The 27760-nt window shown below is 38.1% G+C and overlaps 1 protein-coding gene across 1 annotated transcript in view; it reads right to left on the bottom strand.

The window, feature by feature from the left end:
- Window positions 1-27760, bottom strand: part of Il15 (interleukin 15) — an 83643-nt gene that overhangs the window by 43006 nt on the left and 12877 nt on the right. The window contains exon 2 of the mRNA XM_004868894.4: window positions 12297-12418. The gene's annotated coding sequence lies outside the window, so the exon portion shown is untranslated. The remainder of the gene's footprint in view (window positions 1-12296; window positions 12419-27760) is intronic.

Raw genomic sequence — 27760 nt, 5'->3', positions numbered from 1 at the left:
CCCTGTCACTACTGCTGCTTGGAATCACAAAGTCTAGGTCTGCATCACTATAAAGCTGAACTCCCATAGCTACAGTGCCTCTATCTCATGCTTTGATTATGCTGTGTGTGCTCCAAATGGGCTCATTTAAATCAACAACATTGCTTTGCTGAGAATCCCTCAAATTCTTTCCTGTCTTCTTGTTGCTTTACTATTGTACATTAAAATTCTAATGCACTTTTGAAGTCCTCCTTACCCAGGCACATGCATTTCCAAATTTATTTTCCATTTACTCTCCAAGAGGAAGTCACCTGTAGACTTCATTACTATATTCCACTTATGTCCCGCATCATCAAAAACAGAAAAGAAAGATAATTTTGACTATTAACAAAAACATTAAAGGAGTAGCAGCCAAGATATCAAGTGCTGACTATCCATTTTCATTAATAATTTTTGCTCTATGAAGACTTTATAAGGAAGGTATTGCTATCATCACTTTAAAGAAGACAAATGTAAGGAATAAAGAAATTGTGTGATTTATCCAAAGGTACTCAGCAAGTCACATACCAAAACAGGAAGCCAGACAGCCTGGCTTGCACCCATGTTTTACACTGTACTCTTCCTTTTCCAGTTAAACCAGTTCCACTGCTCACTTGAAAAATTCCTACTTTCCAGGTTTTCCAGGGTTCCAATCCTGAAAAACGCAACTTGGTCTAGATGTACTTTATTCAACAGTAGAGAGGGGAAGCACGACCTGGCAGCCAAGGCTAACCACATTGGTCCCCTCTGGAGAAGAGTGATGTGATGCAAGTCGATCTTTCGGCCAGGGGGTGGGAAAGCAGAGAGAAACAGAAGTAGAAGAAAACACAAGGGGCTAAAGTCCTTCCAGCACTGACGCTTGGGGAGAGTGGTTGAAGGTGCATTCCAGGGTGGGCTTAGTCCTGCCCATCCACACAGTCTCTAATGGACACCAACTGGAAGGGCAATCCCACGGAAAAGGCAGCCAAAGGTGACAGAGTCATAAAGGGGATGATGTGTCCAGCACAATAGACACAGATTAGATTAGATTAGATTAGATTAGATTAGACTAGATTAGATTAGATTAGACTAGATTAGAGTTGCCACATCTAATCCTATTTTCTGGAAGGAATCCAGAAATCCCTGCCAAAACCCACCGGGAACATGGAAGATGGGTGGGGAGACTGTCAGAGATCTGCATGGGAGCAGCAGCTTGAGCTGGCATAAAGGAAACTGAGCCCTTCATGACAGAGACAAAATAACAGCACGGGCCAGGGTAAACTGAGGCTCTGGTGCTACAGCATCTTTTTCTCAGAAGCACCTCCATTCTGAAGAATGAATCTCCCACACACCTTGTGGATATACACTGAGACATGTGTGGCACCAACTGTGATTTCTATTACAAAATCAATCGTTTAACATGTAAATAAAATTATAAAGGGGTTTAACTCCATGTTACAGTTGAGGTCTAAAGTGTCCCCTAAAAGTTTAGAAAGTGACTGGATCATGGTGATGCTATACTCATCAGTGGGCTCCTCCATTGATGAGTTCAGCAGCCAGAAGTGCTATTAGGAGGTGGGCCAGATGGAGGAGGGCATGCAGAGCATAAACTAACTGGAATGGCGAACTCCTGTGCCCAGCTGTTCCCTTCCTTCTCCCTCTGTGCCTCCTGGTGCCATGGGATGAACAGCTGTCCTCTACCAAGCCCTCCCACCAGGCCCTTTGTGCCTTGGTGCTGGCTGACTATGTACTGAATCCACTGGTGACCGTGAGGCAAAATGAACTTTTCCTTTAGGTTATGGAAGTCAGATATTTTGTCCTAGTGACAGGAAAGGGACTAATACACCACAGTTATGAATATATATTAATAAAGGGAAGGTGTTTCTCCTGTACACTTTTCAGTCCAAATCACAGTTTGATAAAGTGATCTTTACTAACTGCGACAAGTAGAAAAAGGTTAATGTCCCATAAAAATATTAACAATATCAGGCTTGGTCTCCAAAGAATACTGAAATAACTTATTGTACCAGAAAATTAAAATAAAAGAGAGGATTAAACAAATACACTCACAAACAGTAGGTGATGATTGTTATTTATGCTCATGTATCTGTGCATATGTGACTAACCATACAAGCATTTCAACAAGTTTCTAAGAATTACATGTATTAGGAAATAAAAACAAAAATAAACACAGCCATCCTTATCAACCATTATGAGAGAACTGAAAAATAGAATGTTTTAAAACTTTAATATTTGTTCTAACTCCATCCTTCCTGCCTATAATTGAATAAACAGAGCCCTCAAAAATAGATGATGGACTTGTTCCTTTTTAAAATTTATTTTTTATTAGTACATATTTATAGAACATGCAGTGAACAGTCATCTTGGGGACTAGGTATATAATACAGCTTGTTACTTTTAATCCTTTTCCCTTTCCCACTCACTTCCCTCCCATTTCTAAATTTCCTTTCCACATTTTTATTATTGTTGTTATTATTATTATTTCACATTTATGACAAATAATATTTATAATTATTGAGGTTATTAGGTTTCTGTACATAGCATATCTTTATTTCCCTTTCCTCTACTCCTCTCTCTCTGCCTTGGTTTCCTGGACACTTTCCCATTTGCAAGAGATCCACCCCAATGTCTCTTTATATAAATCCTTTAACATACTTTTTGTTTGTACTTAGCCTTACTCAAATGAGAGATACTATATGGTATTCAAGCTTGTGTATCTGATTTATTTCACTCAACATTACATTTCCAAGGTGCTTCCATTTTCTTTTAAATGTCTCAAATTTGTCCCTACTGATAGCCAAGTAATATTCCATTGTGTGTAGATACCATGTTTTCTTTAATAGTCTGTTGATGGGTTATCAGGCTGCTTCCATCATTTAGCTGTTATGAATTGTGCTGCTATAAAATGGGTATGCATGTATTGCTGTAGTATGATGTCTTAAGCTTACTGGGGAGGATACCTAGAAGGGGGATAACTGAGTCATATGAAATTTCTAATTTCAGTTCTCTGAGAAATCTCCATACTGATTTCCATAATAAGTTTACATTCCCACCAATAGTGTGTAGGAGGATTTTTCACTGCAGTCTTGTCAGTATTTGTTAGTTTTCGACCTCTTGATCATGGCCATTCTTTCTGGTATAAGACAGAATCTTAACATTGTTTTAATTTACATTTCTCTAATGACCAGAAATGCTGAACTTTTTGTCATGTTTGTTGGCCATTTGCACTTCTTCTGAGAAGTGTCTCTTCATTTAACTTGCACATTTCTTGACCTTATTTTATATACTAAGTTTTTTGGGGTGAGAGTGAGACAGGAACTTGCTATATAGTTCAGGCTGACCTTGAACTCACTATGTATCCCAGGCTGATCCTCCTGTGTCAGCCTCCCAAGTACTGGAATTATAGGCATGTATCACCAAAATCAGCTTAGGTGGTCTAATTTCTTTGAGTTCTTATATATTCTATGCATGAGGAACAGCTTGCAGAAGTTTTATCCATTCTGTAGGTTATCTCTTCACACTACTAAATGATTCCTTTCCTATACAAAAGCTTTTTAATTTAATGTAAACTCACTTGTTGATTCTTGCTATTATTTCTTATACAACTGAAGTTCTGCTTAGAAAATCCTTTCCTAGACCTCTGATTTCAAGTGTGTGACCTATTTTATCTTCCACTAGGTTCAATGTTTCCGTTTTAATATTTAGATCTTTAATTCATTTTGATGTTAGTTTAGTCCATGGTGAGACATATAGATCCAGTTTCAAACTTCTGCAAACAGATACCCAATATTTCCAGCACTATTTGTTGAATAGGCATCTTTCCTTTATTGTATGTTTTTGCCCCCTTGGCCAGAGATCAAATAGCTGAGTGTGTCTGGGGATGTTTTTGTGTTCTCCATTCTATTCCATCTGTCCACATGTCTGTTTTCATTCCAGTACCATGCTGTTTTCATAACTGTTGCTTTGTAGTATAACTTAAAGTCAGGTATTGTGATGCCTCCTCCTTTGCTTTTGTTGCCCCAAATTGTTGTTGCTGTCTCTTGTGGTTCCATATGAATTTTAGGACGGTTTTCTCTAGATCTGTAAAGTATGCTGCTGGTAGTTTGATTGGGACTGCATTGACTCTGAGTAACAATTTGGGGAGTATTCTCCGTTTTGACAATATTGGTTCTGCTGACCCAGGAGCAGGGAACATCTTTGCATTTTCTGACATCCTCTGTAATCTCCTTTATTCAGAGTATGGTAGATCTCTTTGTAGAAGTCTTTCACTTCCTTGATTAGGTTAATTTTTAGGTATTTCCTTTTTCTGGATGCAATTGTGAATGAAATTGTTTTCATAACTTCCTTCTCATTGAGCTCACTATTGACATACACAAATGCTAATAATTTTTGTGTGTTGGTCTTGTTTCCTGCTACATTGCTGAAGGTGGTTATTAATTCTCAGAGTTCTTTGGTGGAAGTTTTGGGCCTTCTATGAAGAGTATCATAGCATCTACTACTAATGATAATTTGATTTTCATGAGTTAGATTTATTTATTTACTCCTATTTTAGAGGCCAGAATTTGTAATGCTTAGAAATTTTCAGCTAGAGTTTGGGGAATTTCTAAATAGTCAGGGAAACACAACAGTTTTACTTGCACCTGTTTGTTTTAGAGCTCAAATTCTTGTTCTTCTGTACTTTGCTGGGCAATCTGGCTCGACTTCACTAGTGGGGTTGAGAATTGTACAGTTACCTCACTTGTACTTTTAGTAGAAACAGGGGAAATGTTTCTGGCATTTTGCCCTTAATTATGCTACTGTCTTTGGGCTGAGATTGTGTGTGTATGTGTGTGCACACATGTGTGTACATACACATGTGTACAGCTTGTCATAGTTACCAAATGCTCAGATTTTTATTCTCTTCAGTTTTTCAAACATCAAGAATGACTGCTGAGTTTTAAAACCTGAACATTTAGCATCTGCAAGGGTTAATATATTTTCTCCTTAGATCCATTAATATGATGAATTATTTTAATGATGTTAATAATCTTTCATTCCTAAAATAAACTCTACATGGTCATAATATATCACTTCTTTAATGAGCTTCTAGATTCTTTCTGCTTATAATTTACTGAAGACTTTTGCATTGATATTCATAGAACAAATTGGGAAATTGTTCTCTTTTTCTGAAATTTTGAACAAGCTTAAATATCAGTGAAATTCAAACTTCATGAAAATAATTGGAAGTTTGTATTCTTCTGGAAGGGTTTAAATCACACATTGTAATTATTTCTTCTTAAAATCATTAGATACAATGTAATATACAAAAGATGCATTTTATAATATTCATATAAAAACTAATATCTGGTGCAGACACTAAAAAGATGTTCTGTAATATATATGTTAACAAGTAAGAGTAAAATAATATAATTGACAGATTAGCAGAAAAAGGAACGATAAAATATTGATTGATGCAAATAGAGACAAGAAAGAAGGGAAAGCAACATAAAGAGCTGAATTAAACAGAAAAATATGGGCAGATGATAGATACAAACACAACTGTATTGGTAATTAAATGAAAATGAATAAAATATTTTGTGAAAATCTAAGATTGTCAGATAGATTAAAAACAAAAACATAAAATACAGCATGCCATTTACAAGAGACATACCTGAAACATACAAAGAAAGGATGAATGTAAATGAAGGGAAAAGATATACATATATTACACATACATAATCCAAACACTACCTGAAATAAGCTGGAGTAGCTATATTAATATCAAAGTAGATTTTAAGCAAGTAGTCTTACTGAAAAGAGGGAGGGCGATTTCATATCTTTGAAAAGGTCAATCTAACAGGGGGATAACATAATTCTAAAGTTGTAGTGTCCTAAAATCATAGCTTTAAATTTTGTAAAGTAAAATTGATAGCACTAAAAAAAGGAAAAATAGACAAATTCATCATCATTGTAGGTATTTTTAAACTGTCTCTTTCAAAAGCTGATATAAGAAATTGCAAAAGAAAAACTCAAAAGGATACCATTGGTCTGGAAAAAACAATAAACTTGATATACTTGATTTCTATGATGCTCTGTACACCACAATGGCAAAATTCACATTGTTTTTCAAGTCCTCTTAGAACATTTGCTAAAGTTAAGCATACATTGGGCCATAAAGCAAGTCATTACAAAATTAAAACTAAGCACCACATTTGTAAATAATTCATAGGTCAAAAATTCAGAAAAAAAACCCTCCGGAGGTCCCATGTGACCTGTGTGGGAGGTAGGAGCAGTGAAGACACGTGCACACTGCCTCTGCTGCCGCCCTGGCCAGCCCAGGCTTTGTGTGAACTGCGCAGGAGGTAAGAGGAGAGCAGCTGAACTACCAAACCCTAGTCAGCTTGGCTTCTGGGTTCTCCTTGGCACAGAGCAGCAGACTGAAGACAAGACTAACATCTGGGAGCACAGTTTCACCCCAGGACTGCAGTGTTCCTCTAGCACAGGAACCCACCGGGTGAGAGCCTTAGGAGACAGGCTAGGGGAGGGTGACAGCTAGACAGGGACATCCTAGGATCACCTGGGAGGCTTGAGCTTGGTCCGGCAGGATCACCGGGTTGTGTAAGTGTGGGAAGGTCACATTTGTTGGGGGCAACCATCAGAACAGGGGGGCCTGAGGAGATGGCATTTAGTCCAGTGGTCTGCTTGAGCTCTTGCACCACTGCCTACATCCCGCAGAAACTAGTGGTTATTACAGATCATTATCTGAATGGCCTAAGTGTCTTCATTAAAGTTATTGATCTCTTCGCTCTAGCTAAGGGCAGTTCTCAGTGGTTCTTAGGGTTTGTCGGTATCCAGTTGATATTTGATACCACTGTTGTTGCTGATTTTAGTATCATACCCAATGTGACATAGTTGTTGCCCTCAATTGGCTTCCTCTGCATGCCAATATCTGAATTGCATGGAAATCACAAACAGTACTGCAGGTCACTCCCAAACAACAAACCATCAGGCCAAAGAAGCTGCAAAGCCCACCACAAAAAGCAAGCAAACAAAATGGAAACATGAAAAGACAAGGCAACAAAATGTCTTCAAAACTCCCAACTGCCCCAAAAGCAGTTCAGGGAGGATCGAGTGGTTGGAAGTTATAAGCCACATGGCAGAAAGGTATGAAAGGGATCTATGGAGGTAAAACACCTCAATATGGTGGTTGGCAAGCTTAAAGAAGCTATGACTAATCAGATAATGACCCTAATGAAACAAATGATCAATGAGTCTAGAGAAGGTACTAATAAAAATCCAGTGGAGCTAAAGAAAGAGATACAATACATTGACGCCCATCATAGAAGGGAATATGAGTCCATAAAATGTTCTAAACAGGGCCGGCGATTTAGCTCAATGGTGCTGTCACCTGCCTCGAAAGTGCAAGGTCCTGAGTTCAATCCCCGGTACAAAAAAGAAACAAAAAACAACAAAATCTTAAAAACAAGAGAATATGAAAAATGGATCCAACACCCACTAGATGACTCAAAGAAGTCTAATTGGAATTAATGAAAAATCAGACAGTATGAAGGGCATAAAAAACCTGTTTAAAGAAATAATAGCAGAAAACTTTCCAGACATGGAAAAAGAATTTAACATACAGATAAGTAAGGCATATAGACCCCTGAGTAGCCATGATCAGAACAAAAACCAAAAACAAACCACTCCACACAATAACTACAATTCCAGAAATCTAATACAAGAACAGAATCTTAAAGGCTGCTAGAAAAAAGCAACAAAATCATCCATAAAGGAAAATTCATCAGAATTACAACAGACTTCTCAACACAAAACTTAAAGGCAAGGAAAGCTTGGAAGGTAGGATATGAAGCTCTGAAAAGAAAAACACAAAAAACTGACATCACCATCCTAGAAGTGTTCCTGTAAGGAGTGCAGTTCCAGGAAAGCAGGAAGAAATAAAATGAAAAAGCAGCCGGAAAGAGGAGAAAAGCCAGTACAGAAGTGTGTACACCAGGCCACTTGTAAGTGCACAGAGGTACACAAACTGCACCCTAAGGTGTCATTTCTAGGCAGAGAAAAGGGCAACGTCATGCTGTTAACTTCTCCATTTCATTGGTCAAAGCTGTTAACCTGACTACATTTCCATGTGAGGAGGAGAACCCCAGGCAAGAAATTCACAGTTCAGGTGACTGATTCTGCCTGTCAGGAGCCTGATGTACACTTTATGAGCACTTACAAAAGGTCTTGGTAGCAGCTCTGAGCTCCTCCAGCTTCATCACTAGCAGCTGCCACCAAAGGACACACAACCCCTTAATTCTAGTGCATTTCTCTCCTTTGAGAGGTGTGCTGATGGAGATCTGCAACTCTCATCCAGGACAGGGCTCTTTCTTTCTTGGACTTCCTGACTGTGGTCACTGACATCAGTAGGTTTCTTCCTTACACCTCTTCTCCCAAAGACTCTAGCAAAGTTCCTGCACAAATACTGTGAGCCTCAGCTGTTTTGCCCACAAATAGGATATTTGGGATTTTATGTTGTTTCCCTGTCTCTGAGTTTTGCCATAAAATTAGTTCATAGGCCTCGCCAGCACCAACCTCAATCTCAATCTGTTTGTTTCCTGTGTGGTTTTAAGAGCAGATGTGTATTTGGTATAAACTTCTCTATGCCTCATGGAAGGAGAAAGGACTGTTCAGTGTCAGTGTTGATGAGGAAACATGGCTAAGACTCGCACAGAGATGAAGAACGTTTTCAATGTGTACCTATTTTCTGAAACATGCATGGAGCACTTCTATCATAGCTGTAATGCTAGACCTCTTCATTCTGTTCAGCAATGGTTAATTTGAGTGCCAGCTTGGCTGAGTTTCCCCAAGCATACTTCTGGGTGTATGTGAGGGTATTTCCAGGAAATACCTGCTGGTGTGCAGGTCAGCAAAACGGAGTGAAGAAAATCCCCTGATGGTACCCAGCACCATCTAGTAGTCTAGATCCCGAAAGGAGCAAAATGGGCGGGAGTGGGAAGCCAGCTCAAAACCACCTGCTCAAGCTCTCACTTTCTGAGCAGGTGGTTTTGTGCTGCTGTCACCCGTGGTCATCAAACTTCAGGTCCCTTAGCCCTTGAGAGGAGGCTTCTACCAGGGCTACTCCAGGGGCTTTCATGCCTTTGGCTTGAACTGGGACTGCATCACTGGCCCAGAATGAGTAGCTACCAGTATTTCTGTGTCTCTAGCTTGCAGATGGCCCACATGGGACTTTTTAGCCTCTGTGACCATGTAAGATAATCTAATAATTATGATTATATAACAATAGGATTATATATTATATTGGTTCTGTTCTTCGGGAGAACCCTGATGAATACACTCTCTTAAGAAACTTTCTTATTAGGCTATTAAGATTCTCAATGGTTTATCCAAAATAAAAGCTATTTTGAAAGAAATATCCTAATTTTCAGAAATATGGAAAAAGATTTATTCAAAAATATATTCACAGAGGTATTATATTTAATACCAAAAATCAGGGAAATTGATAACTGATTACGATAAATTTTAAGTTGATTGAATACATATGCATTAAAGTATGTTTATTTATGTAGTGGTACAGGGAAACTTCACAATTTGATGTTAAAATAGCAAAGCCACAAGGCAATCATGCAAAATAACCCTGGAAAGAACCGTGTAATAACTTGTCTCTTACTAATTGCATGACTAGTGGTATTTTCACCACTTTACACTTCTCTATTGTTTTAACTTTTTCTACCATGAGCACATATTAGTTTGATAATCAGAAAGATAGTAAGAAATACTATTAAAAGCATCAAGGTTGGGCATGGTGGCACAGGCCTAAAATCCCATCATTCAAGAGCCTGTGAATTTGAGCCCAAACTGGGCTACATAGTCAGCCTGGAATACATAAGTATCAAGACCCCGTCTCAAAAAACAAGCAAACAAAAAGCTTTAAGCAAATAAAATTAAAAATGGTGACTCAGAGCCACTCAAGCCTTTGAGTACAGTGCTAGCTAAAATAAAAAAGAAGGGAGCTTCAAGTGAGAGCATGCACATTTGAGATGTCTATTACTTTATAAGATACCCAAACTCTGCTTTACAAATACATTTATTCTCAGGAAGTTAGAAAAAACAAAATCATGGTAAACACTACAAGTGAGATACAGTTAGCACAAATGCCACGCACCCAAGGCACCCAAGGTCTCTTCATGGTAGAGAATATTGTGCTTCCCAGTCAATGAGCCAAAATGAAAGCTACTTTGGAAGAAACAGTCTGTATGAATTCCACCTTTCTGGGTCCTTGTTACAGTAACAGCAATGGTCAGTAGGTAACAAATTACACTCGATTACATGCTTTCACAATGCAAATTCAAAGAGACACCTGAGACCTCCAGTTCCACCTGGCCTACATTTGCACCCTTCTGCACGTCAGACAGGAATAGCCCTCACTGGCCACTATGAAATAATCAATCAAAACGACCCTGTTTTTGAGCCCCTGATGAAGGAAGCTGTGCCAGTTCACCTCACTTGTCAATCTGACTAGATCGAGAGACTCCTGCAGAACTGCTCTGTTCATGAAGGCACTTTAAGCATCTGTGGATTCACCCACTGCTCTTCCTGGCTGAACACTGTTGGCAGGAAAGGCCTAGTCCAAGGAGGTGGGTCACTGGGGTGTGAATGTGCAGTTTGTATCTCTAGATAGCTCTCTGTCCCTAGATTCTCTTCCCAGCTGCCATGAGGTGAGTAACTTTCCCCTGCCAGAATGTTCCTGCCTTGGAGCCAGTGGACCATGAACTGAAACCATGACCCAAATAACCTTCTCTTCCCTTAAATTATGGTTGTCAGGTATTTTATCCCAGCATCCGGAAAGCTTACCAATACAGAGATCAAGCTAAAACTCCAGGGATCAAAGAGAACTCATCAAAAGAAAAATACAAAGCACATCAGACTTTTCTTATGACTTCTCCTATTGACGTACTAGAGGAAATTCCTTTAAATTTCTTGTATCTTCCAGGTATGATTTCATTTCAAGAAAATTCCCCTGTCACAACTTATTCACCCCCAAATTAATCATCATAGAATATTTTGAAATGATGGTTATTCATTTTCATCAATATCTCAGGGTCACAAGACAATTCATAACCAAATTACTGTTGCCAAAAGTCCACATCCAAAATGCTACCTTGCATCAACTCTGTGCCCTCAATGTAGCAACCTCCAGCACATGCGTATCCAAAAGGCTGCCTGTCAGTGGGTTCTTGAGTTAAAGAATTCTCAGTAAAATTTCCAGGAAATAAAGCTGTTTTCAAGGAAGTCTATGAAGTCAAAGGTTAAGTTTTGGTTTATAGGTAAATACTGACTAAGGATATGTTATTCACACTTTTTTCTTTCAATTCTTATTTCCTTTATTATTTACTGGCAACAAAAATGACTCAGCAAGAGTGGAACTACCCATTTTTTCTCAGGCTTCTTGTAAAGAGTTTCCATTTCTGTAAACCCCATTACTTTCTACAGTGTTAATCCTGATCTATATATAGCCTACAAAATTTTGAAGGAGTTACATAGAAACTGAAAATAAAGATGAAATGTATCCACTTTCCAATGAGAATCCAGGTGCTTGGATTTCCATTTCTGTGCGTTTATTTTGTTTAGTTCTTGAGATGGAACTTCATCTTACACTGTTCTCAATTTTTTTTTTCAGAAATTATGATTAGTCATTAAACAATCTAGTTTACACTTTTTTCTCTAACTTTCTTGCATCAGCAAGCTAATTCAGAAGCTGGGTAATTGAATTGCATTTGCTATATAATTTGAAGCAAACCATTCCTTCAAAATTAGCCTACTATTAAGGCAGAAAGTGAGAGGCAGAATTTCATCATATATGCCTGGAACTGGCAAAATGTCACCCACAGACCAAATCTCACCTGCCAGTTGTTTCTGGAATAAAGTTCTAGCGGTACCACCATACCCATCCACAAACCCAGCTGTTTTTCCAGAGACAGGGCAGAGTTGACTAGCTGTGCCAGAAATCATTTGGACTGCAAAGCCTAAAATATTTCCTATCTGGCTCTTTTAAGAACAAAGCAATTTGCCTACCTCTGTTATGTGCAATATCCTCTGTCCTCGGCAAATGATTTAAACATCCCATATCATAAATGGCATTTTCTTTTTCAACCATGATGTTCTTTTCTTAAAATTCTGAGCATATGTAACTTTACCTGGTTGGCCACATCTTACATCTTATTACATCTATTGTGTAAAAGTGTCGACATGATGCAGTACAATTTTAAAACATGGCTTACATGACCTCCGGTAGGCTGGCTGTCTGCTGACATGGGCTTTTGTGCTCTGTGTGAGGTCACCAGCGTGGAACACGATGAGACACTGCTGCAGAGAACCAAGTGGCTGTACACCCGGATGGACTCTGTAGGAGGCAAAGACAGGGATAAAAAAATCAACTTTGGGTACTGAACAATCCACTCATCCTTAGGTGTCTGGCTAAGTACGAAACTTCATCAGGCTATCAATGAAGAGAAAGCTTCAAAAGTCAAGACTGAAATTTTTCTGTGAATCCTGAAATCGTCAGAGCTTTCCAAACTTTAATTCATAACTATATTGACAATACACTATAATTCTTCATACAGTTCCCCAGTAAAATGTGTTTCATTTTTACCACAAAATAACACAGAGTAAATCCCCACTCACACACTTAGCAGTAGAGCATAAAATTATAGACTTTCATGTTGCAAAGTATACGTGATTTTTAAAGGGATTAATAATATACGCCACTGGATTATAACATTACAAAATCCTAAAATGGTATACCTCCTATTTTTTTAAAAAGGCAGTCTAACTTACCCCTTTTTAAAAAATAAAGTAGTGGGCCAAGGATCTAGCACCTGCCTGGTAAGCATGATGCTCTGAGTTTGATTGCCAGTACCAGAGAGAGAGAGAGAGAGAGAGAGAGAGAGAGAGATGAAGGAAGGAGGGAGGGAGGGAGGGAAGAAAAAAAGTATAACCTTCATTTTAGAAAATAAATTAAGAAATAGCCAAATTTCAGAATGTCCCATAATATTAAGGAACTTATATTAACACTAATAATTTGTTTTCGATAATCTTGGTTCTGACCACCACTGAGGTAAGTAAAACTTCATGTAATTTTAAACGAAAAACAATTTCACCACTCCATCTGCACACCTGTAATATGGGATCTTCCTACATTATTTATTTTTAAAATATTTGGTCAAAACATACTGTGCATAAGAACCTATGCTACATGCCCTAGTAACTGGTTTTAACCTTTAAGAAACTCACCTAGTAGTGGAGAAAAATCTGCCAACAGCTAAACAATGCTCTGAGTGTTTCAAAAGGAGAATGAAGAAAGCTCCAAGTGAAGCCAGAGTGAGGGATTAGTCCATGGGGATGAGGAAGATGAAGGACTTGGAAAGACTTCAGTGAGAAACTGACAGAAGAAAGGAATGCTGCTTGCAGAGGCTCAGAATTCAAGACAGTAAGGGGGAATGATATTTTAAGAGACTTTTGAATGTGACTTTACTCTTGCCCTAGAATTGGTGAGTAGAACTCAGTGTGAAATATAAAGAAACATTATGCTGCAAAAAATTCTAAAAAGAGTTTTGTAACTGGGTTGAGACATCTACTCCAAGGCTAACTTAGGTAGAAATAAACCTTTCTACTTCTACTATCTCCCCACCGATTCACTCTAAGGCCTCATTTTTGTCCACAAATAAACAACTCTAAAATATTGGAGAGAAGAGAGAGAGGCAATGACTGTAACCGCCAGTCAAGGGCATGATGGGAAGTGCTATGGGACCGTGAGACTGCACAAAAGAGGAACTGTCTCATGGATGGAACTGTGCCCCCTCCCCAAAGCCACATTCATATGATAAACCCTAACTGCCAGTGCAATCATCTTTGGTGATGATGCTTCATGAAAGTAATCAGGCTTAGATGAGGTCATGACAGTGAGACCCTCTAATGGAATTAATGCTCTTTCAAGAAGAGAAACCAAAGAACTAACTTGCTGCTTCTGCTTCCCTCTTCCCCCTCCCGCCCCGCTCCTCCTCTCCTCTCTTCTCTTCTCCCTCTTTTCCTGCCATCTGAGGACACAGCAAGAAGGCAGGAAGAGAGCCCTCACCAGAAACCAAATCAGCTGCCATCTTGTTGCTGGACTTCCCAGCCTCCAGAACTATGGAAAGTAAATTCTTATAGCTTACACCACTCATTGTATTGTATTTTGATATAGCACCCCCAGCTGTCTAATATGAACTGTTATTAGCCTGGCTGGACATCATGTCAGCAAGGATGGTTGATAAGCCCTTAAACCTAAGTATCCAGAGTTTAAAAGAGAAATGGCAGAAGTGTAGACTTTGTTTCCAGTGTTTGACCCAGGAAAGCTGTGTGGATTTCCTCCTAATTAAGGTTGCTTCTTTATAAGGGGACTAAGGCAACTAGATTTGGTGGTCTATAGGACCAGGGGAAGGAACTGAGTCGGCAGGAAGAGGTTCAGCCTAACATCCACAATAGATCAGTGTGGAAGCTACTGTAGGCGTGCGGAAAAACTCACATACACATCCTGAAGGAGACTCCAACTTTGGAATCCTCTCCCACAAAGACACCAATGAATGGCTGGCCTAGTTAAGCCAAGACATAACTGGCCCTTTTACCCTAAGTCATCTTCTCAGTCTCCAACCTCCAGGCAAAGGGCAGAAGGCAAGCAAAGTAGAACACATTCTTTTCCTCCTTTTGATCTCATGGGTCTAACCTAAGCTAGAAAAACATAAGGAAAAGAGGCTAGGCTATGAAATGCATCAGTCTTCAGTGTATGCAGGATACCTCACTGCCTGATACAAAACTCCACACATGCTCAAGTCATATGCAACGGAGTGGTAATGGCATATAACCTACACAGACCCTTTAAACCATCTCAAGACTACTTATAATACCCAATAGAACATAAGTTCAATATATACAGTTGTTACATTGTATTGTTTAAGGAATATGGTCCTGAAAAAAAAGTCTACACTAGTCCAGTACAAATACAACTGTCATGGTCCTAATCATGCAGTACGTCCATGATTGGCTGAAGCCAGCGATGTGGAGCTCAGGGTACACAGGGCAACTGTAATTAAAAGTGATGCTAATGCTACAGGATCTGAGATTTTTTTCAACTGGATAACTACAAATGGATCGTGAAGGTAGGAGTTTCAAAAGCATCTCTGAATTAGCATAAATAAACCTTAGGTACCAATTTCTATGAGGGAAACAGGAGAGTCAAAGACTATTCAGAGAAGATCAACTTATTTTGTATTTATCTATATTCTATTGTTTTCTCCCACTTACTGACCATCTTTTTTGGGTTCATTGCCTCCCAAGCTCACTTTGTAAAGATTTACACATTCATGTACTGAATAAATTCAATAAACATATAAACAATGATAGAATGAGTAAGACAAATATAAACATTATGAGGATTTTAGATTTTTTAAAAATAAATTCTTGTTAATTATGAAGAAAATTATGTTACTTTTCTAAAATATAGAACTGGATTCCAACACAATAGTGTAATAAAATTAGGCACAATGGTTAATGAGGCAAAATTCACACAGAAGGTTAAGTATAAGATTACATTACTCTGTTAATGTCCCGGGATACACTTACTTTAAACAATCTCTTATTTGATCCATTTCTATTATGTTGTATAATCAAAAGAGTAAAATTAATCTTTATGAAGATTTATATTGGAAAAAAAGCATTAAGGATTTTGAGAAAAACATTTTTTTAGTGTGAAAGTTGATCTTAGTCACAGCCATCAGCCTTAGAATTTTGTTCTCTTTTGCATTCTCTTCTGTATTATGTTCATGTAACAGTCAACCCCCTAATCTTGACTTTACTGTGCACTTCATTATCTCCAAGGATTCTTTTTCCTCTTACTAGTCTTCTAGTTAGCAATATTTAAAAATTATCCAGAGCAAGCTGTCAAACACAATAGGCACTAAATCTACATGGCTATTTAAATTTATAAGTAAATTAAGATAAAATAAAACTAGATATTCACTTCCTTAGTTGAACCTGCCACATTTCAAGGACTGATGAGCCACATGGAGTCTGGCTACCACACTGGGACGTTGCAGGGATAGAACAGTGTCACTAGTACTTCAGGTTCTATTGAACAGCAGTGAGGCAGAAACAATTTCAGACAGATCTAGATTTGTTATGTGGCTTAGCAACTAACAGTAAAATTTAGGGCAAGGTAATTAGCTTGTCAGGGCCTCAGCTTTCTCATCTGTAGAATGGGAGAAATGGTACCCACCTAATAGAGTTATTGTGAAGTTTAACGGAACTCATTCATATAAAGGACATAGGACAGATCTTACCATACAGGGAGTACTCAAAAATACTGGCTCCTTATGCACATTTATGCCCATTGTGAAAATTACACCTCACCATAAGCAGTCACATCATCCCTCACAATCAGGCTGTACTTCCTCACCCATAGCACTGGTAACAGAATCATCTGTCATTAACATCCACAAAGCTTAGTTCGGTGCTATCGAAGTGTAAGTTTGCACTGAATAAAGCTCACACTAATTCCTTAAGAAAAATCTTACTATAAGAAAAATGTCAGGCGAACCAAATGTGCGTTAGTGATGTGTTTGATTGACAGGCTGATGGAAGTTCTTTGTGAAGTCAAAGACTAGGAACAAACATTTTTATATCTTGGACTGCAATGGTCCAGTTAGGAAGACAAACTCTGGTAGGGTTTCAAATTCTCACCGAAAAAGAAGGCTGTAAAACTTAGTCATGAAAGGAAAAAGCCTACTAAAGCAGAAACAAGGGGCAAAGATAGGCTGAGACAATCAAGGTGAAGTTTTTATAGCTGGTAAATTTTGAGCTAAGCTTTGAAGAACACTAGAAGAGCAGTAACTGGAGAAGAGTGATAAAGAACCAAGTAAAAGGAAGAGGGGGGTAGAAACCTTACAGATTTAGCTCTTAGAGAATAAAGAAATATTTTCCTTATTCCATAGGCCAAGCCATATTGTATTTACTTCTAGCTTCCAGAAACAATAAACGAGATGGACTTGAATATAACAGTGGCTAGTTTTAGTCTCCCTGTTCCATCTACACAATATCTTTAGATAATAGCAACTATGGCATATAATATTCAACTGTAAAAATATATGTGGAAACCTATTCTAATGGTTTGCTGAACTTCAAGCATTTGCAGTTAAAAATAAATGAGCCCCAAATCCCCCAAAAGTACCCAGGTATGTATTTAAAATGAATGTCCTTCTTTTGAACTCTTCAGGTATTTACATAAAAAGAGCCACATAAAATTATTCTTCATCATAAAAATCAGCCAATCATTACTAAACTATTTTCCAGTACTGCCACTATAGATAATTGTTTAACTATTAAAATGTACGCTGTGATGTATCCCAGCCGTCATGACACCAGTCTCTATGTGATCACACAGTGCTGCTGTGGAAGACGTTTCTCAGCACTGTAGCTGGAAATACCATATGACAATTTGTAATGGTGCACATTTCCTATTACCTGCTGATAATGACCTATCAGCGAAAACGACAAGTTAATGATATAGCACTTCTCCTGCTGGCAGATAACTGGATTCAAACATTTCTCCTGCTTCTCAGTAATCCTTGACAGGAGCAAAGAAGTGCTATTACCACAATCCTCAGAAATAGCATAATTAAATAAAACAATGTAGGGCAAAAGTAATCTTTTTATTAAACACAGATGCACATTAGGGGACATAATCCCTCACTATCTATCCTGTTTCCAAACTAATATTGGCTGTTATTCTTCTAGCCTTTTATTATTCTTACTGATTAGACCTCTGTCATCTCTTATTACAAATACTCAGTTTTTTATAAAATGTACAAAATGATTTACAGTGAACATTGAATCTCTGTGTCAATGGAGTGGCCACACATTTGCTGTAGTAGTTTCTAAAGCACTGGCTGCTGGCTCCTTCTTGATAAGTTAACCCAAGTTTATATAGCAAAGCAGTAGGGCTTAGAGGCAGGCTGACTTTATTAATAAGATTTATTTGGCAGGTGGAGGAGTGTTTGAACTCCTGAGCACTAGTGCTCCGTTTGGCTACTGGTTCTCCTCTCCTTGGACTGGACAGTAAAACTTGCCTATCCTTTATTGAACTGCTAGGTTTTCATCTCTACCCTTCTATCCTGTGAGACAAATCTAACAGAGTATCTGCCCGCATGATGGGAGGCTTAGTTTTAGTTCTTTTAACTCCTCCTTCATTGGGCTCATTAAATATTCTTATTTCAGTAGTAGTTACCAAACTATTACTATAAAGAGGTAGCCATTTTTGTCCTTTCTAATTTTTGCTTTTAAATTCTCTCTTCTTTATATCACCTCTATCCTGCTCCTCAGCTTTGGAGCAAAGAAAATGGGCTTTATAGACATCATCACACACTGGCTCATTCCTTCTTTGGGAGCACACATGTTTTACACTCCTAAGATTCTGTTCCTTTCCACTGGGTGTTCTTATTACGGAAAGCACAAAATGGCTGCATATTTGTTGTTTGATATGTCAGATTTCTTTCTTTTTTTGGACTCGAGCATCAGGGAATATAGGTAATAGAAGTAGCTAACTTGCTTCTCTAAATAACTAAGGCTGTGTTGTCAAATGATCAAATTACTAATAAAAAGATTCTTTGACAAATATAGACCGTGAACAAAGGAAACTGGAAAGTCTCATAGACATGACATAGAAAATGATCACCATTCAGTTCCACAGCACAGCTTTCTGGGTAATTGCATTCATTGTAGTACCACAATTTTCTGAGGTCACAAACATTTCTATAGATATAGAATCTCACTTTAATGTGTTGTATAAAGAGTAGTGTGACCATTCATCATATTTTTTTCACTCTACTTCACATAAGCTACCATTTTTCTATTCTATTCATCAGTAAAATATTAAAATTTTCAAAACCATTGTTCATGAAATGTTGGGACCAAAGACTCCTTGATGAATTGGAGGCTCACTAATCTTCATAGAACTATGGAATAGGCTGACAGCCTGGAGACTTAGGCCCTGATCTTAGTTCTATCTGTAAGCAGCTATGTAACCTTAGTGAGCTATGTAACTTTATGACTCTAAATCTCAGTTAACTTCAATAAAACATTAGAGGTGTCTAAAGTCCTGCCCAGGGCCTAAGTAACATCTATAAATGTCACAACTAATTATCTCAACATTACTGAATTCACCTGTTGTAGTCATCTTCAGTAGCACTGGACTGAACAACCCAGAGAATTTCTCCTGTCTAATCACTTACATTTTCCAGAATAGAAAAAGTTGCACAGAAATTAAATGTGTTGTCTATTTTTGCAAAAAGAAGTAAAACTAGGGTTTAATGATGTGTTTCGGATCCCCATTTTAATTTTTCACTAGGAGTTCATTCAGTTAACAGAAGCACAAAGAATACATACATATTATGACACTTCTCCACATTAACTTCCATTTCAAAGCATGTCTAACTTATGCCAAAATCTAGGATCATAACATGTTTGGGGGTTGTATCTCTGTATGTACTGATTATATATAAAAGCCAGTTTTTATAGGTTTCGAGTATTTTTCATTTTATAGCTTAGGTGTAACTATCTGTTATGCTGAGATTAACTGTCAACTTGATTGGTTTACACCAAGAATTTTCCCCAAAGCTGCATGCACACAGAGGCAGGCTTTTGGAAGGTGACTGATCATGAGGGCCCTATACTCATCCATTGATCTATCCACAGGTGAATTCAGTGCTTTGAGTGTGCTGTTGAAAGTTGTGTCCTGGTTGGAGGTGGGTCACTGGGAATGTGAGTTGGAAGGGTACACCTCCTCCCCAGCTTCTCACAATTTTCTCTTTGCTTCCTGGGCACCATGACGTGAGCAGCATTTCTTCGCCAGACCTTTCCACCATGTCTTTTTGCCTTGGAGCTAGCAGGCCATGGACTGAAACCAGGAGCCAAAAATAAATCTCTCCTCCTCTAAGTTCCAGATGCCAGGTAATGTGTCCCAGACATGAGAAAGTAACTAAGACAACTGGTTTGGAATTCACCTAGGGGATTAGCAAAGCACTCTTCTGGGTCTGTCTGGGTAGGTCATGGAGGTGTGATTTTGGTTACTGGCCCTTCTCTCCTAGCACTGTTCCCCTTTCTGCTTTCCCACCACTGAGAACTAAGAAATTTCACTCCACTCTTCCACCATGATTTTCCTGCCTTTGAGACAGCACATCATGGAATGAATCCTCTGAAACTGTGAGCCAAACTAAAACTCTCCTCTTTTAAATTGTGGGTATCAGGTATTTTGCCATTGAACAGGAACGTCAACTGTTACACTAACCTATACCATCACTACCACCAACAAAATATAACTATAATGCAATTGGCTCCACTGTACCTAATTCCAATTTTACCATATGTGCTGCCAAGGTGAGCATTGTACCTAATTCCAAACAGCTACTTTTGGGGTCAGAACAATAAAAAACCCATGAACAACTACCCTGAAAAACTCTTCATCTAACTCATTGTAGTTCAATTACCTTGTACACTGAAGGAATTTGGAGGATAGGAGTGCCATGAACATCCTTTGTACCAATGGATGAGCTACTATACTCTAGCTTTTGCACTTAGTACATAGTTAAGTACTCAATCAAAATTTGTTGTTATTGCTGTCATCTTCTATTTTCTTTAAATATTGTACAAGTTGGGCCGGGGATTTAGCTCAGTGGTTCTGCTGCCTGCCTCGCCAGAGCAAGGATCTGAGTTCGATTCCCGGTCCCAAATATATATAGATATAGATATAGATGTAGATATAGATATAGATATAGTACAAGTTCTGCTATCTTCATCTTTTAAAATTAACAGAATTTTTAAAATTTCTGTATTAAATCTGATGTTTAATAAAGATTATTTTCATAGATTTTTTAATCTAGTTTTGGAGATGCCATCTATTCTTACAAGAGCTTAATCTCAGTATTATCTTTCTTCACATCATGGGCATTATACTGATAGATATTCTAATACTGAGTCATCCACACAATCCTTGTGAAAACTATATTTCATGGCGGTGAGTGTGTTGTAGCTGGGGGAGGTAGTATGGTTTTATTGTTGTATTATGTTAGCCAGTATTTTATTTAGTACTGCGAAATGCTGTTGACTTTTTTTTGAAATCTGTAACTTTGCTGAACAATCATTAGTTTCAGTAGTTTGTTAATTTGCATGGCTTTCAATGATGTTTTTATCCTCTTACTTAATCTCAATACTTATTATTAATTATACAAAGGAAACAGTGGCTTCTATGTGAAGAGTGTGGGCCCTGTAAAGAGCCCTGATTGCTACCACTTCCTAAGTGGGAACCCTGAGCAAGTCCCCTTACTTGTAGTACTTCAGTTTACTCATGTGAAAAGTGGGGAGAAAGTGTCCCTTACTTGGGAAAAGTTAAATACATTAAAGTGCTTGGCACTATGGTTGGCAATAAGCATTAACTATTGAAATTTTAATTGAATAAAGTTAAAAATGAAAGATACCTAAACTGAGCTTGCAGGTTTAGGAAAATATTCCCAAAGAAAACTTTAGCTGAGACCTCTGGGTCAGCTGAGTCAGAAGGAGAGATACTGATGAAACAGAACACTCCCAATGCGGGCAGACTGTCCCAATATCTTGATGTGAAAGAAAGCACGGCATATTTAAAGAACAGAAAATAATTCAACACATGGTGCACTCGGCTTTATATAGACAAATATTAATTTGGTAGATAAACAATTACTGGATAGTATCATGGTTAGTTCCTTGTGTCCCTCACAGTATTTGGCAGAGTGATGTACAGAAAAAGTGATCAATAAAAATCTCTTATTTTTTATCAGTGCTTCTGATCCACTGTTAGCCTTCCTGGACTAATAGTCTAGAAAGCATGGAATACATGCTTTATAAACTGCAGCAGCTGAAAGTAATGTGCCTTGAAATAAGAAAGGTCAAAGTTTACAAGATAAATAGCTTAACATCAAATCAAATAAGCCATCAGCAACACCAACTAAAACTAGGAGCAGAGTCTAAAAGTAGAAAATATATATTTTTTATTCTGATATTTGGGTTCATGGCAAATTTAGAAGTGACATAATATTTTCATGGTTATGCATTTCTTCTCATGAGTTCTCAGAAGAAGAGGAACTCAATAAATTATATGCCAACAAGACTGCTAGTTTCATAAAACTTCCATCTTTTCTCTACAGTTTTTTTTCAAAATACTTGGCAAACAGAATTGAGGAAACGAAAGGACTTCTGTTTGAAAGGATTTAGAAAACAGGTTATGTTTTCTTTCAATTTCCTCTCATTTACTGAAGCATTTACTTTGCCGTAACAAAATTATCCACTTTATAATAAAACTTGATTAAACTACTCTGGACCCATGAATTTTTTTGTTTTACTTTGTTTTGTTTTCAGTTCTACAAAAGCCTGGATGATATTAGGCCCTTCAGAAAATTTATTTCCCTTCTTAAACTGACAATGAGCAATATTCCAGGGAGAATTTCCCAACAGCCATCTGATCATAGGTAGGCAAATCTAGTCAGTCTCCTTTTCTCAGAACCTTACCTTACTTAACCCCATCAGCAACAATTGATAGCTTACTGAAAACAAAAATAACATTACTTTGTGTCTGCCATGTGGCAGGCAAGTGGCAGGCTCACAAGGAGCCTGTTTTCTAAACCTCAGCTCTTCCAACTCTACCATCAAAGTCCTGCATTATCTCCTTCTTCATTCACCTGAGAAGAGAAGTGATATGAACATAAGTCAAGATAGTTCAATACTGCAGGAGTATGAGACAAGTTCGCATATGGTGGAGTGTGAGCAAAAGAAAGATATGGTCAATATTTCCAGAGGACAGGATACAAGGAACACTGGAGGAAACCCCAAGGAGGAAGTGACTACGTGTTTAAAGATGAGAAGAATCATATGGTAGAAGTAAAATTCCTCCAGACGCAAAAGGAAAGGCAGAAATGCCAGACAGTCAAGAATGTGGGAAGCAGCCAGCCATGATGGTAAGTGCCAGTAATCCCCGCATTCTGGGAGGTTAAGGCAGGAAGACTGTATGTTTGAACCTAGCCTGGCTCACTTAGCAAATAAACAAAACTCTGTCTCAAAATAAAAAATAAAGGGCTAAGGATGTAGCTCAGTGTGAAGGACTTGAGTTCAGTTCTCATTACTGGGGAAAAAAAATGTGTGAAGCATAACACTCTCCTTTGGAGACATGACAGCTGGTCAACCCTTTCTTGAAGACTTTCTCAAACATTCCCTCTGTCAGGGTGCCTAGCTCAGTGATTGCCACTTTCTCATCTTACATGACCCCAAACCTTCTATACATACTTTTGTGTCCTGGGGAAATTGCCTGACAACTGGCTTTAACCAATAGTTATTTACTGATTATTCATAAGCCAAAACCTCTTTAGCAATAGCTCCACCAGCCTCTAGTCCAGTACTCCTAATGACTTTATGCATATTTTCAGTTTCAAGTTTCAATTTATCTCAATCATAAGAATTCAAAAATCAGGCTCATTTATTCCTCCACTTCATCCTGTGTTTTATCTATAACTCATATCTGTTCCTGATCTATATGGTTTTTGTCTTTCATTATTGTCTTGAAGTTCCCACACTCTTCTCTGTACTTTGGTCTCATCACTGAATTAAGGCTTAGAAAAGTGCCTACTCAGTCTGGACATTCAAAAATATTGTTCTCTGAAGGAAACAACTCACTGAATAAATGAAATACATTAAGAAAATAGATTTTCCTTGAAAATAGCTCATCTTTCTATTCCCCACTAGTTTTAATAGCATTCTGTTCCTCAGCAGTCATCCATTCATTCATCCACTCAGCAAACTTTTATTAAGAAATTAACATAGAAGACACATAAACAAGCCTCAAAAACAGACTTCCAGATCACCTACAGCAACCCCAAAGGGAAATGAGATGGAACAATCTGATACTCAACCACCTGGACTCTCTGAACTGGCAACAAAAGAGGATCTGGGAAAAATGAAATCAGAAATAATTACTCAGATAAGAGTAAAGATTTTGCTCATGGTGCAAGACATGATTAATAAATCTAGAGAGGACACAGATAAAAAAAATAGAGGATCTGAGGAACATGATGGAATCCCAACATAGGAAACAAATGGAATCCATAAAACAGATACAAACAGATTTCCAGGAGATTAAAAACTCCATCAAAAGTCTGTGCAGCAGAAAGAACCAATGTGAGGATAGAATTTCACATATAGAAGATAAGACTGCAATTAGTGAGGAGAAAAAGAAAAACTGCTTTAAAATTGTAAGGGAACATGAGAAAGCAACCCAGCAGCTGCTAGACAATGCAAAGAAGAAAAACATAAGACTGATTGGAGTCAATGAAGAAACAGGAGAGAGTCCAGATGACATAAAAAAAACTATTCACAGAAGTGATGGCAGAAAACTTCCCAAGGAGGGGAAAAGAACTTGACATACAGATAAGTGAGGCATATAGGACTCCAGCTAGGCTTAATCAAAAAAAATCTACACATAGGCATATAATAGTTAGGATTCCAGAAATCCAACAGAAGAATAAAATTCTACAAGCAGTGAGAGAAAAGAAACAAATCACATACAAAGGAAAGCCCATCAGAATCACAGCAGACTTCTCTATGCAAACCCTCAAGGCAAGAAGAGCTTGGAGTGATGTATTTCAAGCCCTAAAGGAAAACAGCCTCCAACCCAGATTGATGTACCCTGCAAAACTATCTTTCAAAATTGATGGAGAAATAAGATACTTTCATGATAAAGAGCACCTCAGGAACTTCATGAATACCAAACCGGCACTCCAAAAAATTTTAGACAATACCCTAGGAAAAGACAATGAGGATCACAACCCCAGGCAACTCAGCAGAATGAATCCATTGGGCATGACAAATTAAACGCAAAGGGGGAGAATCCAACAAAAAGAAAAAGTCATGACAAGGCTTTTAAAACTTTTAACTTCCCTAATGAGTGTATAATTCAATCTTATTATTGTACTGATTAGTATTTTTCTGATTCTAGAGTTGCACACCATTCCTTCTGCTATACTGGCTATTTATCATCTTCTTATGTCTACTTTTTAATTGGGTTGTCTATTAATGAGCTCTAAGAATTATTTATATATTCTGGTCATAGGTTATATGTATTGTAAATATGGTCTGTTTAAGGACTACTTTTCATTTTAATGATGTCATTTAAAGTTCTAAATTTTGATGGAATCTCATTTATCAACTTTTTCTTTTATACATCATGTTTTTTGTATCCTAGGTAGTTCTTGCCTACCCTGAATTCATAAATATTTTCCCTTATAATTTCTTCTTAAAGTTTTATACTTTTAGGCTTTCATATTTAGGTTCATAGATCCCTTCAAGTTATTTTCATGTATGGAAAAAAAGGGTTGAGGTTAATTTTTTATATATGGATACCAGGTGTTCTAGTGCCATTTGCTGAAAACACTATCTCTTCCTCGGCTGTTGAATTGAGTTCATATTCTATAAAATGTTAATGTTAAATAATCTTTCAAAACTCAGTGGACCATATATGTGTGGTTCTATTTCTAGATACTCTGTTTTATTCAAATGATCTATATGTCTTTTCTTACACCAACACTGAATTGATTACTGTAGCTTTAGAAGAAGTCTTAAAATTGGGTGCTAAACGTCTTCCAACACTGTTTTTGTTTTTGTTTTTGTTTTGAATTTTTCTAGGTCCCTTGTACTCCTACATAACTTTTAAATTTCAATATCCAATTCTTCATTTATACCAAGTATACACAGACCTGAATTTTTATATATACCTTGTGTTTTCTAATCCTGCTAAATTCAAGTACAAGTTCTAGGGGCTCCTACAGATTTCCTAGTATTTTCTCTGTAGATGATCATTTTGCTTCTGGCCCGCTGCACACAGGAAGGTCTGTGCACACCCTACCGAGGTCCTGAGTAGCATGGAAGACACTAAATCACCCCACTGCAGACAAGCAGCCACCTGGTTCCACACTACAAAGGTGCAGAGGATACCAGACCACCAGACCACCAGACCAAGGTACTGAGTCCCGCTGTTCCCGGCCCAGAAGTAGGGGCTTCTCAGCCATCGTCCCACTGCTCCTGGTCCAGAGGAAGGGGCTTCCCAGCCACCATTGCTCCCGCTGCTCCCAGACCAGAGGAAAGGGCTTTTGGGTCACTTTCTTTCCACTGCTCCTGGTCCAGAGGAAGGGGCTTCCAGGTCACAATCCTTCCCGCTGCTCCCAGGCAATGGGAAAGGGCTTTTGGGTCACCACCCCTACCCTTGCGCCCGGCCCCTGTCCCACCTCACCCAGCTCAGAGGAGGTAATCTGTGCAGGTGCTAACAGCTCCCCGCCCCCGTCAAAATGAGAAAACACATAAATAAGTCTCAAAACCAGACTTCCAGATCACCTACAGCAACCCCAAAGGGAAATGAGATGGAACACTCTGATACTCAAACAACTGGACCCACTGAACTGGCAACAAAAGGGGATCTGGAAAAAATGAAATCAAAAATAATTTCTCAGATAACAGGAGAAACTGTGCCCCTAGTGCAAGACATGATTAATAAATCTAGAGAGGAGCTGAGGAACATGATGGAATCCCAACATAAGAAACAAATGGAATCCATAAAACAGGTGCAAATAGATTTCCAGGAGACGAAAAACTCTGTTGAAAGTCTACACAGCAGAATGAGCCATTGTGAGGACAGAATTTCAGATATAGAAGATAAGATTGCAATTAATGACCAGGAAAAGAAAAACTGCTTCAAAATTATAAGGGAACAGGAGAAATCAATCCAGCAGCTGCTAGATGATGCAAAGAAGAATAACATAAGATTGATTGGGCTCAATGAAGAAACAGGAGAGAGTGGAGATGACATAAAAAATCTCTTCACAGAAATAATAGCAGAAAACTTCCCAACAGGGGAAAAGAGCTTGACATACAGATAAGTGAGGCATATAGGACTCCAAATAGCCTTGATCAAAAAAAATCTACACATAGGCATATAATTGTTAAGATTCCAGAAACACCACAGAAGAACAAAGTTCTCCAAGCAGTCAGAGAAAAGAAAGAAATCACATACAAAGGAAAGCCTATCAGAATCACAGCAGACTTCTCAACACAAACCATCAAGGCAAGAAGAGCTTGGAGTGACATATTCCAAGCGCTAAAAGAAAACAGCCTCCAACCCAGATTGATATACCCTGCAAAACAATCTTTCAAAACGGATGGAAAAATAAGAGACTTTCATGACAAAGAGCACCTTGGGAACTTCGAGAATACCAAACCAGCACTCCAAAGAATTTTACACAATAGTCTAGGAACAGACATTGAGTATCGCAACCCCAGGAAGCAAAGCAGAATGAACCCATCTGGCATGACAAGAAATTATATGTAAAGGAGAAGAACCCAACAAAAAGAAAACATCATGGCCATGACAAGTCAATATGTTTCAGTTATAACCATCAACGTTAATGGTCTCAATTCACCAATCAAAAGAAATGGACTGGCAGAATGGGTCAAGAAGCAAAGTTCAAAAATATGCTGCATACAAGAAACACACTTAATTCAAAAGGAAACTCATAGACTGAAGGTTAAAGGGTGGAAAATGATACTCCATGTGACAGGAACACAAAAAAAGGCAAGAGTAGCTATCCTCTTT

Source organism: Heterocephalus glaber, unplaced genomic scaffold, assembly GCF_053883595.1.
Source record: "Heterocephalus glaber isolate CG9 unplaced genomic scaffold, H.glaber_assembly_v1.0 deba00001587, whole genome shotgun sequence".
NCBI lineage: Eukaryota > Metazoa > Chordata > Mammalia > Rodentia > Bathyergidae > Heterocephalus > Heterocephalus glaber.
The sequence above is the reverse complement of the archived record's forward strand: the minus strand, read 5'-3'. Positions and strand labels throughout refer to the sequence as shown.